Genomic DNA, 18,777 nt, shown 5'->3' on the forward strand with positions numbered 1-18,777 from the left:
AAATTCCCATTAGGTTGTAATGTGTAAAATAGATCCATTTTCTATCCAGAAGGCTAATAGTGACTTGTGGATTAGTGGAATTTCTGAAGGATTTTCTTTTTCTTTCTTTCTTTTTCTTTCCTTTTTTCTGTTAAACAATCTGTTTGTTTCACACAATCCAAACGTTTTTTTTTTCTTCTTCTTTTACTGCAATATATTTAATGACCGTTTTGTGCCATCCTGAAACGAACAAAAATGCTAGAGCAGCCTACTGTTGCCATGGTTACCACCTCAGTCGAACAAATTTAATTGTTTATTTATTTATTTTAATTTATCAAGTGAAAATGCCAGCTTTGACTAACTTGTAATCTAACTTTTTTTTTTGGTTACTGAACTGTTTGAAAGGGAAATGCCCGCTTCTGTTTAAGATTCCATACACCTCATATACTAAACAATTATTTTTTTTAAAGAGTAGCCTATATTATTTAGTCGATATGTTTATATAACCAGGTCGATATCCATATGCATTCAGCTCAGACTGATTTGACTGTCGATGCTTGTCAACTTGTTTCCATTGTCCAATACGTTATGTGCACATGACATTAAGAAGGACGCAACGGAATCGTCAAAGCCGAACTCAAGGACGTGTCAGTGTAACCGAGACCAGCCGCCGGTGAGGGAGGGATGAGAGCTATTCCCGTGGGATGGTCACGTGTCCGTGGGGAGTAGTTGTGTGTGGAGCCCGTGGAATAGGAGGTGTAGCGTCAAGCGCTCGTTCAGACTTGATTCTTACAGTAAGGAAGCTGTCAACACAGAACCGACTGTATTCGCGCGTGTTTGGTGCTTTGTTCAAAGCGAATGAAAATGCACATGAGGACTGAGGATCTGGCGATCGGTTTCCATAAACTTCTGCGCGCATCTCAGTCGCAGTAAACACACTCGGCGCGCTTAGTGTTGTAATATCAACGCTACTGTTTACTACTGCAACAAGACCTGCGAAATACCAAAGACTGTCACTGCAAACCGAGGTGAGTAGGCTCCATGTATTTTTACATTTATAAGTTTAAGGAACATTTAAAACAACAGATTGTCAGTAGCCTAGTAGTTATCATGAAGATAAACATCTCGTTCACTCTGAATGTAAGTATCTAGGCTACATTATGGAAAGTTATTTTTAATTTGTTATTTCTGTAGACGACATTGTACATACTTGCACTAGTGTCCTGTGTTTTTCTGGAAAACGAAAATACTGTACATGTGACTTCTCCGGTAATGAAAGCTTCTGGATAATGTGCAAGAGCAACATGATTCAGTTCCTGCCTCTGTAGCCTCCTCGGATTAGTTTTTCTTCTAAATAGTGCCATATATTTTCTGTTTTTCGTTAACCTCATGTTTTGATGTTTCTCTGGACGTTTTGGATGTCTACAAAAGAGAGAGATGAGGTAAAGAAAGACAGAAAGCACAAAATTGCCATTTACCAAGAAGAGGCAATATTACACTCTTACAGTATGCTTTGTTAATGGCACCATCCAGATATAAAAATCTTGGCTACATTATAAACCTTTTTTTATTTTTTTTTATGAATAGTCCCACCCAATATGTAAAATCTTCTGTTATTTATTTATCTTCATGGCAATTTGTCTTTCTTCTGTGCTGAAGACAGTGATAGTGATGGTTGGATAGAAAAGCTATCATGCTTTGAATGGCAAAAAAGAATGTAAACAAAAAAAACTAAGTAGCCTATTCAACTTCCATATCTTCCAACGAGGGAAATTTTAAGTCATTATTCACTTATTTTCCCCAACAGTAAGTCATTAAGCATTGCCACCAAATCAGTTTGCTCAGCTCAAGAACTGTCATGAAAAACTGGGCTGTATCTGAAAATTCACTGTCCTACATTACTACTAATAAAGTTCACTGAATTAGTGAATAAAAGCCAAGTGAGTGAATTTAGACACTGAGCGTGCTGGATTTGCTGTAGACATCAGGTATTTTCTAGAAGTTAGTAATTGAGTGTACATCAGTTGTACTTGTTATTGAGATGCATTTTGGGGTTGAATGAGTGCAAATGGCTCTTCCCTCAAAACATGTATCTGTAAGAGTATAGGGGGTGATTACAATGCCTGATCAAACAAAAAGCATAAAAATTAGTGCTGTGAAATTATTAATCGTGATTAATCGCATCCAAAATAAAAGTTTTTGTTCACAATATATGTGTTAGTATATATATTTGTTTACAGTATATATAAATACACACACTTACATTATATATTTAGAAAATATTGACATGTATATACATCTATATATTTATATTTTTATATTTTATATTATACATAAATATATTTAACATATAAACATACAATTTTTTTATGTGTTTGTATTTATATATACATAATAAATATACATGGTTTGCATTATGTAAACAAAAACTTTTATTTGGGATGCGATTAATCGCAATTAATTGTTTTACAGCACTAATAAACGTAACATTTGCATAGGAGATTAAGTTGAGGTAGCAGTTTAATCAACTAGCAGTTTGCAAAGCTAGTACACTGAATGGTTAACTTGCAAAAGTGTGGATAATTTTGTGGCAATTTGAGTTTCAAAGTAAATTTAAAGGATGACAGGATTTTCATTTTGGGGTCAACTTTTTCTTTATATCATGTATAGCATCAGTGCTTTGCATGTTTATCAGTATCTTTAACAAATTTTGCATCCTCTGTTCCCATGGCAGAAATATCATAACTGTGGAGGTGTACCTGCCCTTAGCGATGAGGAAGGATATTACACGCCTCCGTGTTGAAAATGTCTGTTTTTCATTCAGTGCAGTTCATGTGGGGCATTTGTTTGTAGCCAGTTGATTCCCACATTGCATTTCAATACATACTGTAATTTAAGGTTACAGTGCATTGTTATGCACTGAGAGTTATTTTAGTGGTATTTCTTCATAAAAGTACTGCCATCCCCATAGTAACACTGAGCTTATTGTATATCTGCAGGGGACCGACACCTGTGTCACCGGCTGTGCTGTCAGCGCTGATTTGACATTCATGTGGTTAGATGCATTTCAGAAATGATGGTTTACAGTACAGCTTTTCAGATGCACCAATTGGAACCAGTCCTTAGAGCTTGTTAAGAAAGAACAGAACTTGTTTGTGATGATAATAATAAGACATGTTCATATGATAGTTTGTTTATGAGGAAGTGGGAGGTATCATGTTGGCACTCTTCTAGATGCAGTTAAAAGATGCCCAGCAGTTGAAAATGGCTCCTTCAGTGTTGCTTCAGCCTTTCTTCTGTTTATGCTGAGTAGTCTCAACTTCCTGCCAGTATTGTAAGGCATTCTTAAACTAGCAACAAACATCCAATTTAGACCACCCTTGTGTTTTGTGACACATGAGAAAAACCGTGCCCATATGTTCAAAGACTTCAGTATTCAAAAGCCTGCTTATATTTACGGAAGATCAACTCTGATGACATGCGCTAAGAGCTTCCTTTACTTCACTACCACTGTAGCTCCAAAGGGAAGAAAAGTTTCTCGATATTAAAAAGCACAGAAGGTAATTTTCCACGGCTGACCTGCTGTGCCACTTGTATTTCTTGAGGCTAAACTATTCTTATCTCAGGCAAGGCAGCCTGAGAAAGGTTGCTGAAGAGCTTGGGGATATATCAACTGAAAATATTGAGATATGCGTTCGATATGATTTCATGATGGATGGAGATTAGGAAGGGGGTTCCATTAATGTTGTTAGCTTCTCGTCAGGGGTTTAATATTCAATTAGAGAGTCCTATGTTCATGCAAGCTCTTATGTAAATATGGCCTTAAGGTTGATTTAAAATGTTTTATATTAAGCATTTCTGTGTGTTACTGAGGCTTAATCGCTTGTGGAGATTTGACAATAAGGCCTGCTGTGATTACAGTCCCATTAACATCCACCCACTTTTCCCTTCTATCTTTTGCAGTATCCTTATCTTTCGCTGCTTGAAGTTTTTAGCCAGTCCAGCATGTGATCTCACACTGATTTACTGTTCGTATTGTGGTTCTCTGTTATACTTAGTGTGCTGATTTAAACTCTCCCTGTTTTCACCCTGCATATTGAGCTCTCACTGAATGATGACACAATGGAGCTGACTGCATTGCAGGCCATCTCATAATGCACAAAGTGTTTTCTAGGAGAGCCTTCAAAAAATGCATGCTTGTTGAAATGGGTATGAATAATTTTGTTTTGAGCCATAGTCAAGACGTGGTGACATAGTGCTTTAATGCCCAGTGCTGGCCAAGCTCCATATTGAGTTTAAGAAATGAAGCCCCTCATGAAAAAGAATCTCATTCTGATGTGTCTTTTGTTCCATTTTTAGTGGATTCAAATCATAGTCTCTGTTAAATAGTCTGTTTTAGGGACTATTTGGGGGAAGTCGTAGCCTAGTGGTTAGAGAGTTTGACTCCTAACCATAGGGTTGTGGGTTCGAATCCCGGGCCGGCAATACCATGAGGTGCCCTTGAGCAAGGCATCGAACCACCAACTGCTCCCTGGGCGCCGCAGCATAAATGGCTGCCCACTGCTCCGGGTGTGTGTTCACAGTGTGTGTGTGTTCACTGCTCTGTGTGTGTGCACTTTGGATGGGTTAAAGCCAACTTGTGGTTTTTAAGTTGCTGATTACTGTAGATTTTGCAAAAAATAAAATTAAATAAACACTTTTTCTCTTTTTATGTCTCTCAATAGATGCAGGGATTTATTTACTTATGGACTACTTTGACAAGCCATTCACTCTTAAAATAATAACTTCTTTTTTGGGGTTACTCAACTATTTTTGGGTTATTCAAAGAACCTTTCAGTGAGCAGTTCTTAAAATAAACTTTTTTTCTTAAGAATAATTTTACATTAGCATTTATTTAAAAAAAAAGGTTCTTTAGATTATTTTGAACTTATTCCAAGAACCTTTTGTGCAATAGAAAATTCCATGGATGTCAAATGTTCTTTATGGAACCATCAATGCCAATAAAGAACCATAATTTTTTTAGGAATGTTCTTGTTTTTCTAGATTTTAAAAGGTACTTCTACAAATATTTAATGAAAAGTAAAACATTTTCATTAGCCAGAGAAAAAGTGTCATTTTCATGCCATTTATCAATACTTCAATAAAAATGACATCCTGTGTGGCTTCATACAATTTCCCTTTTCCTTCCGAGACACAGGACATCACCGTAAATTTCAGTTGTTCAGTTTTCAGTGTGGTGGCAGTTTCTCTCATTTTAAAGAATGTGGCACAGTGTGAGCTGTTATTCAAGGCACTTAGAAGACATCGTAAATTGTCATTTTTCTCCTGCTGAAATAATTAACGCCGCTCTAAGATCATTAGCTACAATGCACATTAGAGTCACTGAGATAGATGTCGAGACATTCACCAAGCCAGAAATATTGTCTTGTCTTCCTGTTTCAAAACAATGTCAGTCTGCCTCAGCACACTCGAAAAACATCTTCATGAATCCCGGATGGTTGCTGTGGGAAAAGAAAATTACACGACAAGGTCAAGACGGGTCATGAGACAACCTCAGCAAATTCCTTCAAGGACTAATCATAGTTTTTTTTTCTGCCGTAAACTTTTTTAAATCACCCACTGGCTTTCCTTAGTTCAATCAAACAACTCCTTTCAGAAGGTTTTCATTTGTTTGTCTTTCATCCCGTGACGAACACACCTCTCCCTCCATACAAAACAAACAGACAGTGTTTAACTTCATAGAAAGTTTGGCATCAGTTTGAACAAGACAGATCATCTTACTCAAGTGTTTTACTCAAGGTCAAACATGTTACCTTCAGCTGACTGAAGGAGCACAGATGTTGAAGCTATGGGAGAGTTTAGACACAATGCTATTGTTCTAGTTGTTTTGTTTTGTTGGGAGTCATATAATGCCAATCAGCGGGGTGGGGTTGTCTAGACTCCAAGGGGGTCATGTGTTTGTGTAATGACTAAAATAGTGGACCAAAAGGAACAGCAGATAAACCTTAAGTATCCCTTGGCCAGCCAACATCATTTAATGCAGAGTTCTCTTGTGTGATTAGATGCCAGACTTTCATTATTGTGTTTGGTCTGAGTCACTTTATTTCTAAACAGCCACCTACAATGTCTCCGTGTTTATCTGAACAGGGTGAGTTCAAGTATATTGGGCCATTTCTTTTCAAGGTTTCTTTCTGGAATCACAGTGGGGACAGTTTTTACTTGCCCTAAAAACAAGTTTTATTTGTATCAACATATTCTGTGTAAGAAAAGCACATTTCTATTTCATTTTTAATTGAATTTCATGAAATGTTACTGAAATTCTGGTAAAACAAAAATTATTATAGTTATTATAGTTTCAAATAACTTATGGAATTTTAAAAAGTAATTTTATTCCTGTGATGCAAAGCTGAATTTTTTTATCATTACTTCTGTCAGTGTCACTTGATCCTTCAGAAATCATTCTGATAAAATGCAGCTGAATAAACATTTCTTTTCATTATCAATAAAAATTTAAAACTGTTTTTGATTTCTTTTTCATTAGCATTATTTGATGAATAGAAAGTTCAAAAGAATAGCATTCTTTGAAACAGAAATCTTTACTAACATTAAAAATGCTTTTACGTTCACCTTTGATCAATACAATGCATCCTAAGTAAAAAAACTAAAATGTCTTATCCGTAACTTTGAATGGTGGTGTAATAGAATATATATTCTATTACTATATATATGTAATTTCATGAAATCTCTGAATTGAAATTTTTTGTTGGAAATTTATACAAACATATATTTGTTTGACGGTTCCAACACAAGTCATTACACAAGTGACAATTTCAACAACCAATGTTAACTAGCTATAGTAAGTTGCCCTAAATTAGTAGCAACAAATATCTATGAACCTTGCATTGATGTCAATGTCAAAAAGTTGACAAATCTACCTCAGTTCAATTTGTTTCTTGTTTCTATCTGTTTGCTCCTATTAAAGATAACTTTGTGTGCTTCTTGAAGCTAATGTGTGCTTCTTAAGCTATGTCGGTTGCTGTGTCACCCTTATTTTTTGCTAGCGTTCGACCTATGTATTTATTTATTTATAAGAGCAAAACCTACAGGTTTTTGACATATTGAGATCTAACAAGCGAGGGACTCTCTCTGCTCATGCATATTTAACCATCCCGTTCTGCTAAAGTACTCTAGCAATTTGCATTTTGCTGTTCTTAGTTCAAACTGCTGCTTGTCCAAATATTAATTACATGGATGGAGGGTAGAGCAGTTTGTCATAAATACATTTCAGGAGATGTCAGGTCACCATTTTCATTTCAGATATTTGCATTCGCAAGAAAACATCCATAAGCTAATTGCTACACTCACAAACTCAGAATAAAAAAAAAAGATTTGCATCATCACAAATCTCCTCTTGTTCATTTGGACTCACTCTTCCACCTTTTTTGCCCTGAGCATGAACAGGAAATGTGCCCACATTTCAGTTCGTGGGAAAGGTTGTGAGCATGCAAATGCATGTAATTAGTCAATGCCAACGCAGCGATTAAAACCTACAAAGTCATTAGTTCTCTGACTTCAGTGGTGCCTAAATTCACTTATATTTTTCTTCCCACTGCATTACTGGTTTGAAATGAAGTGATTTGCTAACAGTCACAGCAACGTGAACTAGGCCAAGTGACTGTGAAAGTCACAGTTATTTGTGACTCGTGAAGTGTCAGATTCTCCTGAGTGTCTCTGTATGAGCCCAGCAGTTTTGTCCTGTCTGGTTTAATAGTCGTCCTGCTTGGGCTGAAGGCCATGGCGTGTGGATCACTGCACTCTCCATGTGTAGGCGGGTCTTGCTTTGCCTTAAGGAGCAAATAAAGCCTCACATTGTTGCCACCCAGTCAGCCTGCTGGATTCCAGAGCTTGGGAGAGGAAATCTAGCCACAACACTGACAAAAGCAAACTGGCATACCGCTGAAGGAATCAGCCAGGCATGCTGGGAAAGTTTGTACCCATCCTCTGCATCTTAAATGAAATGTGATGATCTTGGAACCATCTACAACATTCCGTTCTTGCGTATGGGAAATGGTATTTCCAAACACGGTGGCTGCTTTCCAGTGCTTTCAACACCAACTGAGACTAAAATATAAAGACTTTTGTGTATTTCTGACTGTAGACGTTTTGTTCATTAGCACTGGGGAGTCTGATTCATTTTAGTGAATTGATTTGTTCGGTTGGGTTATTTAATCCTCAGAGACCGCAGCATAGCAGTAATATTGTATTAGGGTTAAATGAGTTCGCTCGCAACTTCTGCAACGCATCATTTAAATTGCCAAATTGACTAACTAATTATTAATGCATATTTCTCTATTTTTATTAAGAATATGTTTAATGCACTTCAATTTGGCCATCGTTCTATGAACTGTATTAGTGATTGTTAAGAAGAAAAAAAATATTTTGGGATGTATTCATTTTCTGTGTGCTGTATGTGATAAAAAAATTATAATAATAATGCTTTTCTTAAGATATAGTACTGTGTGATCACAATATAGTGTTTTTTTTTTGTTTCAGTTCAGCCTATCCACAGATTCATTGGCTGTGCATCTTTGAAAAGCCCACAACCTACAATTAACAGAGAGGCTGAGCACACAGAGACTCTCTCTAATTGTCAAGCATTGTCTTTGAATGAGCAGCCTGAGATCTGCTCTCCATCACTAAGAATTTGTTTAGGTAGAAAAGAACATCAAGGGTGGCAGTGTGTCACTTCCTCGTGCTATAATGAATTCAGAAAGCAGTAATGACAGCTTTATTTTCTCTCTCCGGGTCATCAGCCACAGCTGGTGGGCGCAGCCTCTACCATCTGACATACAACATTGCTTTAGTTTTTCATCCATTATAACCTTGCACTGCATTTTCACTGGATTTTAGCGCTAGTGTCACATCTGCCTTCTCATTGCCCTTTTGTCATTTCTTCTTGGTTTCTATCTGGTCTTTGTGAGGCTAAATTGCCTTTAGTGGAATTTGAAATGGCATTTTAATGCACTTTCTGTGCACAACACTTTTTTTTTTATCTTTCCTTTTCCCACCTCGTAAAAAGGCTTTTGTGTTTGTAAAGTGCACTTGAACTATAAATAATCTTCTGGTTGTTTTGGAGTGTTGAAATAAGGCATTTGTGATGTCTTGCGGACCGTGTTTAAATATTACTCAGGTTTGTTTGTGTACAAGTGCAATGGCATCACAGTAGACCGTGAATATGACTAGCTTTAGCACTTAAATTTACTAACCTCAAATATAAAAACACAGTCAGAGATCTGTAATGTATTTCATGCCTAGTAGCAAGCAAGACTAGTAGCTCTAATGTAACAACCAATTACTTTATTAAATGCATTTTGACATCAATTAACAAATGCATTATGGATCAATAATTCCTGTTTATCACATTATGAATGCACTATAAGAATACTTGAATATATTAACCGTCTGCTTGATTTCAGGCACTCCATCATCTTGCGGTTTTGTTAAGAATACGCGTCAGACATGCGTACGCAATACATGAGTCTTAAGGAACACACAGAGTGTTTGCCAGAGGGCCGACGGGGAGCCTGAACAAGAAGCTGAAGTGTGCCTGACTGGTTGAGGTAAGGGGATAGCCTAGTGACAGGTGGCTGCCCCTCAGTTGAACCACACAGTTCAGTGGCAGTGCTGAGTAACCCCTCTCCACCTCACCTCCCACTGATCCTCAGAGCTCAATTTCCACTTCCACCCTGTGGCCAAGCCTGAACCTACGCCAGAGTCAATCTCACGGGACGGGGCTATCGAATTTCTACCGCGATACAGAATAGCACCTGAGGCACTTTCTGTGCAAGCAGTGTTGCTGAGAAAATGGGGCCATAATGACCCGAGTGCCAGTTTGTCTTCCAAACTATGTTTTTATTTAATGGTAAATGGTCTTCCAAGCAATTTTGTGCTCATTAAATAGCTTCAGTTTTATCGTGTATATTCAGAACAGCACAAGATGGTTTGCTACATTTAAGAGTGAAAAAAGGGATATCTAGATAAGTGATGTTTGCGGGGCGAAGTTTACATCGTAATTTGTAAAATAAAGGCTTTAGGGTAGCTTAATATTACTTGTACAGACAGATGCAGGTGTTAAGGTGTATTTAGTCTGAATTTGTTGAAAATCATCCCCATTTAGCAAATGCTGTTAGATGAGGAGAGAATAATAATTCATTATGAATTGTAGGGAGGAGAAATGGTTCACATCATGAGCTGCCTTAGAAGCCATTTCACAGCTTGAATGACGCTTAAAGCGTCCATAGATGTGTTTATGATTTTTTATGATGTTTTTCGTCTTTATCAGAGTGTAGCTTGGATGTATGGTCTTATGTAACTAAATATATTACTTCTAAACTACATTTGCAATCACTCATAACTGCAACAGGCTGTTAATGCGAGCATGAGTAATGCCATTTAGCAAAGCCATAGCAACAGTAGGAATACAAATACTAGACAATTGAGTTGACCCTGCCTAAAAATGTTAATAACCAATCATCTGGTCAGACTAGCTTTTGCTCTTGAATCTGTGTTTGGATACCTTTAAACTCGTAGTTTAGATAGATAGATAGATAGATAGATAGATAGATAGATAGATAGATAGATAGATAGATAGATAGATAGATAGATAGATAGATAGATAGATAGATAGATAGATAGATAGATAGATAGATAGATAGATAGATATCTTTTCAGAGAATTCTCCAGTGCATTAGTAATATTCTATGAAGTTATGAAAGGGGGTGGAGCTAAAGTATCTAATTTAACACTTGCCCCAAAGGGACTGGGCCTGTAGTAACAATACTGCAAGTTGGATGTGAAAGTGTTTTATTAAATGACAAGTAACTGCAGAGTTAAACAAGTATGCACTAAATGCCCTCATGCATTGTGAGCCACATAGATGCACTAGATGGCAGTGTGGATGCACACTCCAGCACCCACACTTACATCACTGTCCTGAAAAAGCTGCACAAACAAGCTATATGTCACTGTATTGTATATTAAAGAGATCTTCACAGACTAAATTAATTCATGCATTATTGCAAGAAATTAATGATATACAATAGCTGCATCTTGAAAGATGTTTTTCACACAATAATAAGAGCCGGTCCTCCAATTTGATTGGCCAAACAGTGTTCCAATAGCATTGATATATGCAGTCCAACAACATGCTCAGAAAACTCAGCTACATAATCCATATAATGTATGATCTATACACTCACAGAAACGGTCTTAGTTAAGAACATGATGCGTTTGTGTTTCTGTGGCAGCTCTTTGCAGCTTCATCATTTGTGTTCTGCTGATATTTTTGATCCCTTTAAGTAGATTTTGCCTGAGACAAACTGCCTCAGAAACAGGCTTTTTACACGTTCCAGCTAATCTTTATTGAAGGGATTAGTGTACACAGGACGGATGCACTTACCCTCTTCTCTCCTCTCTGAGTGATCCAATTAATAAGATCAAGAGGAACCGCTCCTGTGAGGCATATTTGGCTCGACCACTGTTTATGTCTTGGTTGTGACTCACATATATGACCAACCATTTTGTTCTGGATGTGTTTATGTTTTTCACAGCTTTTATTTAACTGAAAATGAGCAGTCAGACATCAAATTGTCTAATTTATTATCAAGTAATTGTCTCCAAGAATTGCATTGTAAAACTCAACACTGGGTTTTTCATGCTTTGCATGGCACTGCCTTGCTGCTCTTTAACTTGTTGCCAATTTTATTTCACACATCTAATCCAGCCGGCCACACTCTCAATGACATTTAAGCCATAGGTCATTTATTTTCAATTCAGTATTCATAAATTGCCATGTACTGCGAGGGTCAGTGTCTTTTCAGCTACCAAAGCGTGAATACAGAGTTTTAGCTTTATCCAGGTTGAATTTTCAGCACGGCTTTACTTAGTTTTATTCTCTTAATTATGGATGAAATCTAACATTATGCTGTAGTTAAAAGGATCCTGTGTAGAACTATATAATTGGGTGATGAAATGATAAAGGTACCATGTAATTATGAAATTCTGAATCTTGATTTGTGAGTAACGGAACTAAAGTCTTATGTCGTGCATTTGTAATCTGAATATTTTTGCTGTTGTTTGAGTAGATAAGGAGGATTTGTAATGCAAAAAGGAGCCTTTTTTGTGGAATGCTCTAGATTACATAAAAGTATAGACACTTCAGCCATTAATGAGAAGGCTGGATAGCACAGCACATTGCATTTTTCTGTTATTTGGTTCACTGCAGCCGGTGAGATTCAGACTTTCACAGAATTGCATTTTCCAAAGCAATTGCATGTGAATTGAATTTACTGCTCTCCATTTTCACTGACCTTTCTCTCCTCGTGGAGCCATAAAGGTGGTGTAGAAGGGAAAAGAGGTGTTTTTAGTTTTATTTAGTGCTAGGCCTGGACAAAATGAGGGTGAGATGGCTACAGTCTCACACTGGGAGCCTTTCATTCTGCTCAGACTGTCCTTTGCTTGTTCACAAGCTCCAACAAAGATGTTTTCTATGACTCCATGTCTATGACGGGGTGGAAAAACACCCTGTATTTTTGCAGTATGCTCTGACTTCATATTGCACAAAGAAGATATTATTTGTGCTCTTTTGAGGGCTCCCAAAAATGCAGTGGAGCTAGCTGATAAATGTTCACCCTCTTGTCTTCTGTTTGGTGACAGAACTTGAGCCGTATGCCATCGGGAGTCTCGCATCTCCATTTACAGCTGTATTGTGTCTTTCACCTGAAAGACAGACCACAGACATTGAAGCAGACGGGAATCCATCTGAAGCCACAGAGCGTTGATATTTGAGCAGGTGGTCTGTGTTTAATCATAGGGAGAACCACAAAACACAGGTCATCCGCCACAGAGCCGAGGTCTTCAAAGAATTACATAATACAAATCTATTTGTGGCGTATTGTGTGGGAACATACTGATACTGTTTGACAGGCATTGTTAATATATGGCTCCCAAAATTGTAGCATACCTCTTTTGTAGCTTTGGGAAGAGACAAAAAGGAGTACTTTTTCAAATGGTGGGATTGTTGTCATGCGGTGAACATCCACCATGAGCACAAAAGAGAGTGATTTCTGAAGCTGCTGATGCAATCCACGTTTCCTCGGTCACTTTACTACTGCTGCTGTCTGTAAATCCAGTTGATTTGCATATACTGTTGTCATTTTGAATTATTTTTTGCTTATGTGCTTTGTTGTGTGTTTGTTGCTTTGGGCTTGTTTGTAACCGTAATATGGCAGAGATAAATGTAGGTTATTAAAGATGAAGTATATCATTTCTAAGCCACTAGTGTTACCAATTGAAAATAATAACTGTTTTTAAACAGGTTTTGAAAAATGTTTTGAAACACTCCCCCTGTCTCCCATTGGTCAAACTGACAGATGGCCACACCTCCAAACTCATGCCATAGTGCACAACAGTGGCCACTTTTTTTTTTTTTCAGTTGGTATTTTTTTTTAAGTCTTCCTTAAAGAGAACAACAAGACATGAACCAAACCAACCAGCTACAAGGTTAATCACAACATTACAATGTTTGATTTGAAGCAAAAAAGTATTTGAAAATTGGACAAAAAGACAAAAGTACAAGCCTGTGAACTGTGAACTACAATCCCATGATGCATAGTGAATGGTGATTCTCTAGGCACATTCTTTTTTTTAAAGGGTCCCTACGCAGTGGTCACTACTCCCTATGCACGGGATATCCGTTGAAGTGAACTTCACTGACAATAATCTCAGTGAATTTTTCTCAATGAATTTTCCCTCTCTACTTCTTGTGAAGTGATGGATCATTGTTCCCTTATTCCCTATGCCCAGTGTTGGGAAGGTTACTTTGGAAATGTAATAGGTTACAGATTACAAGTTACCTTGTTTAAAATGTAATAGTAGTGTAACTTTTTCAATTACTTTATTAAAGTAATGTAACTAATTACTTTTGAGTACTTTTTGATTACTTTTCTAAATTTGTGAAAATTAAAGAATAATAAATAAAAGCATATACATCAACTTAAATACAGTTATCTAATAAGAATGTGACGTATTCTGTGTAATAAACTCCTGAAATATTGGTGTTTTTTTTAAACTGCTGTCTCTTTGTATATGATGATAGTTTTCTCAAAATAAGTAAAATGCACATGAAGTGACACATAGCAGTTTTAGGAATTATGAGGAATATTGAGGCGGCACAGGTTGAAAACACTGCGAGCTTCAGTAGGCATGTGTAGTAAATGAAACCATGTCTTTGCAGGAGGGGCGGACTGGGAAAAAAATTCAGACTGGAAAATTCAAACTCATACAAACCAGTTCATGGACAAAGCTATTTTTTGTTTGGACCTGACATAAAAAAAGGTTTAAATCTTTAGTTTGGGGACATGCAAAATAATTAAAAGTTCTCTCCTGAACTGCACCTTCACTTCTATTTTTCTCTTCAGTCTCTTTATTTTGTCCCTGTTATCCATCTCTCTCATGACTTTAATACTCAAGATTGAACAAAACTATACTTTACAAACAATACTCTACAATACTACAATATCTTTATAGAAAAATCCTAATACTGTACACGAGTCATGTTTTTCCCTTACAGAACTATAAACTTTAAACATGCTTTTATTAGCCTATATAAAAGCAAAAAAAACTTCTTTTTTTTTTTTTGCAAATGGATTTGTATTTATTTTTAAATAAATGCATTTGTAAAATAATTTTACATTTTTGGTTACCACAGTTAAACAATAGTAACCATTTTCTCTGGATTTATTTATATTTATTTATAGTTAAATATTAAAATGTTAATTTTCGTAAGGGTTGTGTTGTCTGTCGTAGCTCCCCCTAAACCTATAAAAAAATCGGATTTTTTTTCAGCTAAATTACTACTGTAACATTACAACAGATAATAATGATGTCCTTTATATAGTATTTTGAGTGATGACTGATGAGCAACGTGCTGCTGCTTGATTAAAAGAACAAAGACAAAAAAGCATCTCTACAGATGAAACTGACCTGAAACCCTGAACAGTAGTTCTGCTTCTCTGCTCCAGCAGTCCACTGCTCCAGTCTCTCTCTCTCTCTCTCTCTCTCTCTCTCTCTCTCTCTCTCTCTCTCTCTCTCTCTCTCTCTCTCTCTCTCTCTCTCGCATTGATTACTCTGAGTCTGATCCAAACCGTTTGGCGGAGGCGCGGAGAGCGCGCGCGTCATGACTAACAATTCATGATTTATTAGAGATTTAATTATCAAATGGCGGATTCACAAATGATCGCTTTAGTACATTCGGCAGGCAATTATACAATAATGATATTAAATAGTGGGGCAAAATCGGCTGCCAGGCCACCGGGAATTGTCCCGGTTCTCCCGGTGTCCAGTCCGCGCCTGATTTCCACAGACACGCAGAATGTGCAAGTCATATATTGCATTTTTGGGGCTTAATATTCACAGACACTAGTCCATGTCATGTTTTGATTCAAGTGTACTGACCTGCTTTTGATTTAGTCATGCAAAATGTGGCATATTCCGTCCGCGTTAGGCATTCCGTTTTTATGACTGGATTCTACAAACCAGACTGTATTTCCGCATCCCGGAAATTATTAGGGAGGTATGTCTCAGAAAGGTATGTCTCAGAATAGTCAGTGCAATTTGGGAAATAAATCAGTTAAATCTGTATGTGGATGTGTGTAAATATTCAAATGTAATCCCCTTTGTAATCGTTAAAAATTTCATAAGTAACTAATTTAATTACTCATTTTTTCTTAGTAACTGTAACTAATTACAGTTACAATAATTTTGTAATTAAATTACGTAACGCCGTTACATGTAACTAGTTACTCCCCAACACTGCCTATGCCATTCGCAGTGCCCTTCGAACATTTCAGAAAGTTTGCTCCCTTTGGATTGGAATTTAACTTAAGATGGTGGAATGCCCTGTGAAGTCCACTTCACATTCCACTTACGGTTGAATAGAACGCAGCTTCTGATTGGTGGAGATTCTCTGCAGGATCATGGGTAATTGGTTTTTCCACCACATACATGATTATTTAAAAAAAGCAGATGGCTTTAACAAAAGCATATACCATTGATTAAATTAGTTTTACATTGTACAAGGTGTGAGTAGTTTTGGACTTCATTTTTACAAGTGAAATTCTTCAAAATTAACCTCATGTTCACATAATTGTAATAAAAGAAAACTTAAATGTTATAAAATGTGATTTAATATTTTGTATTAGGACCTATAGGACGATGATATGAACTAATAGGTATGACTTGACCCAGGTAAAATCCACATGCTGATTATTAAATTTACTCCGTTGAAAGACTCGCTGTAGCTTACCGCTGTTACTGTAGCACATTCAAAGAAATAGGACAAAGTTTAAAAATAGGTGCTCCCCAATTCCTCCCTATTTATAAGATGAAATGAATCTGCAACTCTATTTTGAATCCACTCATTAGGTCCACTTTTCTGCTGTGAGTGTCTGATTTGCTCTAGTGTATTATGTCTTTTTCAGGAGTGTGTTCTAGCCTGAGGGACTCATTTGTACATGAATAAATTCTATTAGAGACCTGGCAAAACTAGACATAACGCACAGTATATGAGAAAGAAAGCCTGCATTTTTATTGCTCATAAGAAGTGTGGTTCTCCTGACACCAATAAAGCCTAATTCAGGTTAAACAGGTGTTTTCAAAGCATATTTATGCCACTGTTTGCATTAAAGCTGTGAATTCTCACATTACGCCAGTCAACATTGTATAATCACATTGTCTATAGATTGAAAAACATCTACATTTTTGGCAAGTAAAATTTTTATCATTTGTTATGGCTTAAAATGACCAGCAACGATTAACTCAACAAACAACAATTTTCTGATTTATTAACTTACAGATACATTTTCAATTCAGTTCAGATGTATGTTCCAATTTCACAAAGAACTTAACATTAAGTATTAGAGTATTTATTATACTTACTATCCAATGATAAGTTTGTATGTTTTGAGGTTTTGCAGCTCTTAAGCTTGTCAAATGTAAATGCACTGTATTTTTGTTGGCATGTGTGTGTATGTGTGCTGGCATGTACTCAGATATTGTTATGATTATTAATATAAATGATCTTCAGTGGCTCTGACTAAATGCGGCGGCCCACCTGGGAGGTAGTTAAAGGCGATAAGTGTGTCTTTACCTGCTGTTAGAGGATAGTCACAATGAAGAGGTCTATACTAACATTTTATTTTTTATTAATGAATTACTTAATAGACATATCAAAGACATCCGTGGCCCCCCCAGAGCGCAGTCTGATCATGAAATATTCACGTCCTGAATAACTTAGCTCTCGCTGATAATGTTTGTGCTAACAGAGACCTCCAACAGACAGAGCATAACTGGCAGAGTAGAGTTGAGGCACTTCTTGTACTGGATGTGTAGGAACACAAGATTCATGAATAAAAACCAACGTCCCTTGTTCATTGTTTTTGGAATGGTTGCATCTGCTTTGCTTTGCGTTTTGCTTTCTCTCTGAAATCTGTTTATGGAGACATGGAAAAAACGAACAAGTATCTTTTTAGCATATCAAAAAGAACAGAGCCGTTTCAGTGTTTTCAATCTTTTCAACAAATAATAAACACATGAATAATGTACAGCTTTATAGCGTTAGCACATTGCAGTTGGGCATTGCTTTTATCTTCAGTAGCAACAGCCATGATTAGAATCGCTCTACATTCCATGCAAAGTGCATCAACAGGCCTGCAGTTTTGTTGAAGATGAACATTTTCTTATTCAGACTACTGTAAATGCAATAAAGAGGCTATGAAATTAAGGAAATGTTTTTAATATATAAAATGTAATTTATATATTTTATTAAAATATATAAAATAGAAATTATTCTATTTTAAATTGTAAAAATATTTTATAATATTGCTGTTTTACTGTAATTTCCATCAAGTAAATACAGCCTTTGTGAGTATAAGAGACTTCAACAACATTTACATATCTTAGTCTTAACAAGTAATAAATATATAATAATATACTAAAATATATATGCAATATATATATGTGTGTGTGTGTGTGTGTGTTGTATATAAATAGTTTAAGCATGCACTTTAGATGACTTGTACAACAAATGAGTTTAAAGCTATTTATGCTAAGCTGACTTTGAAGAAAAGCTGCGTAATGCATCTAGCTCAGATCAGGATGCTTGTTCATCTCCTCCAAGTGCCCTGAGGTTTTCTGAACGGAACCGTGTCTCCTCCTGGGTGTTGTAGCGCCGACTGAGGTGCACGTAATTAAAAGTGCACTGGACCCAGAATGGAGCTATCTGAACCTTATTAAGGTGTAATACTCTGAGGTTTTAATGCTGTCAGCCCAGCATCACAAAGTTCAATTATCTTGCCCTTCACACACAATTACCCAGATGTAGTGACCACCTTGACAGGACACGTTCTAGAAGTCTAATGACTTGCCCTTGTCCTTATGCCCCAAAGTTTGTTTTTAAAGTTAGTTAGTTTAATAAAAAAAAAGCTGTATCCTTTTGCAACTTACTAAAAGCATCCTTAATCAAGGTTAGGCTTGAAACATCTGCAGGAAACTACTATCAGTGCTGAATACTCTCTGCTGTAGTGGTCAGTGAGGTCATGTTCCCACAATGTAATAGAGGCATACAGTGGGAGAGAACGGCAGATAATGTGGGGTGAGATGATTCCTGAGTTCTGATTAACACTCTCCACTCTGTCCCACTGGACCTTTCTGCCAGTTTCCCACAGTTTCTTTTTCACTGAA

At 36.7% G+C, this 18,777-nt stretch overlaps 1 protein-coding gene across 2 annotated transcripts in view; it reads left to right on the forward strand.

Annotated features, from left to right (window-relative positions):
* Positions 1–598: 598 nt before the first annotated feature.
* LOC132109448 (probable E3 ubiquitin-protein ligase MID2) overlaps positions 599–18,777 on the forward strand; it is a 149,760-nt gene continuing 131,581 nt past the window's right edge. The window contains exon 1 of one of the 2 annotated variants that reach the window (XM_059515523.1): positions 599–1,007. The gene's annotated coding sequence lies outside the window, so the exon portion shown is untranslated. The remainder of the gene's footprint in view (positions 1,008–18,777) is intronic. The other variant, XM_059515522.1, reaches the window with a different exon arrangement.

This window comes from Carassius carassius, chromosome 29 (assembly GCF_963082965.1).
Source record: "Carassius carassius chromosome 29, fCarCar2.1, whole genome shotgun sequence".
Lineage (NCBI taxonomy): Eukaryota > Metazoa > Chordata > Actinopteri > Cypriniformes > Cyprinidae > Carassius > Carassius carassius.